This window comes from Tamandua tetradactyla, chromosome 2 (assembly GCF_023851605.1).
Source record: "Tamandua tetradactyla isolate mTamTet1 chromosome 2, mTamTet1.pri, whole genome shotgun sequence".
In the NCBI taxonomy this organism is placed as follows: Eukaryota; Metazoa; Chordata; class Mammalia; order Pilosa; family Myrmecophagidae; genus Tamandua; species Tamandua tetradactyla.
The window spans coordinates 69,865,891-69,867,618 of record NC_135328.1 but is presented as its reverse complement, the minus strand read 5'-3'; the positions used below and the strand labels follow the sequence as shown (position 1 = coordinate 69,867,618).

Here is a 1,728-nt window from a genome sequence, read left to right as displayed (position 1 = left end):
GTGCTTGCTGTGTTGTGCAGTACTATGATTTTTTTGTTTTTATTCTAGTAACATTTATACAACCTAAAATTTCCCTTTAACCACTTTCAACTATTTAATTCAGTGCCATTAACTACAGTCACCATGCTGAGCTACCAGAGTTAGAGAACAACCCACAATGTGAGCATAATGCAAACCCCTCCCTGTATAAGTGAAGAATTTGAAACCCAAGAAGTAAAATAATAGCTCCTCATATAATGGAGGCCTGTGCCAAAAAGTGCATTAAGTACTTTATCTCCTTTAACTTATTTAATCCTATCAGCTTCCTTATGGAAAAAGCAATTATTATTGTCTACATTTTTTTTTTTTTGGTATACTTTATAGCAGGGATCACGTTTCATTCTTTTTCCATGTGAGTATCCCGTTACTGCATTTGTTGGATTTCTTTGTTTGTTTGTTTGTTTTTGGAATACACAGGCCGGGAATTGAACTAATGTCCACATTTTATAAAGGTGAAAGCTGAAGTGTTGGAGATTTCATGGGACTTGCCCAAGGTCATACGATTAAAAAGCATCCCTTCGTGCTCACTTGGGCAGTACATATACTAAAATTGGAACGATACAGAAAAAACTATCATGGCCCCTGTGCAAGGATGACATGCAAATTCGTGAAGCATTCCGTAATTTAAAAAAATAAATAAATAAATAAATAAAAAGCATCCCTTCCAGGACGCCTCCACCCAGAGCCCACATTTTTAACCAAACTTTTTATCACACAAAGTCTTTAAGTTCACAGTAGAGGTAGGTCCAGAATGCAAGCTTCTCCTTATTCATGTGTCCATTCACCCAGTAAGTAAATATTGAATCTACAGTGTCAAAGCCCATCTGATAACACCTCCTGATTAGTTTCCTGCAGCAAGAGACCAAACACAAGGAAAGGATGCATTTCACCAAGCAAAGGAAAGGATAGGGCGATTAAAGAATTTGGGATAGGGTGGGCAATGGTGGCTCAGTGGCAAAGTTCTTGTCTGCTATGCCGAAGACCTGGGTTCGATTCCCGGTGCCTGCCCATGACAAGGAAAAAAAAAAAAAAGGATTTGGGCGAAGGATGGTAGGATAGGCCAAAATTCAGCAATTGTTTTGACAGGTTCGAAGCAAAACAGAGCTATGTATAAATGATTACCAGATCTGGAGTCAGAAGTTGATTCAGGATTCTATTTTCTTGAATACCACCAAGTTAATACAAATATGGTGTCTTGTGTCCGAAAAACTCATTAGCTGAAATTCTGCACCTGTGTTAGAAATCAAGCTGTTCCTGTTTCAAAATGACTCAGATCCTTTAGGGAAGAAGGGAATGTTTCATTCTTAATGATACGATTTCTTACTACCATGTGTTTATTTTACTTAACAAAGCAATTTTCACAGATCCATAATACAAGGCATCAGGCATTGGGCTAGGTGTTGGGGATACAAATCCGAATAAGACACTGTCATCTTGGAATCCTGGCACAGAGGAAAGTCATGTTCACCAAGTAACCACAATGGAGCATGACAAGTGCAGGGACAAAAGGAGAAGAAACAGGTCTGCCTCAAGAACCCAGAGGCACGACAGGGAAGATGGCTTCTCAATCGGCTCTGAGAATGAGTGGTTTACCAGGTGAGGAGACAAGGACAGGCTCATTTTCAAAGAACTGCAAGGTAGTATGATAAGCAAAAGAATGGAAGACTTGATGAAGTGTTTGAAGCACAA

The 1,728-nt window shown here is 39.1% G+C and overlaps 1 non-coding gene across 1 annotated transcript; it reads left to right on the top strand.

The window, feature by feature from the left end:
* Nucleotides 1-559: 559 nt before the first annotated feature.
* On the top strand, nt 560-666 carry LOC143675265 (U6 spliceosomal RNA). Its single transcript, XR_013171505.1, has one exon. It is a non-coding gene; the product is annotated as a U6 spliceosomal RNA (small nuclear RNA).
* Nucleotides 667-1,728: the final 1,062 nt, after the last annotated feature.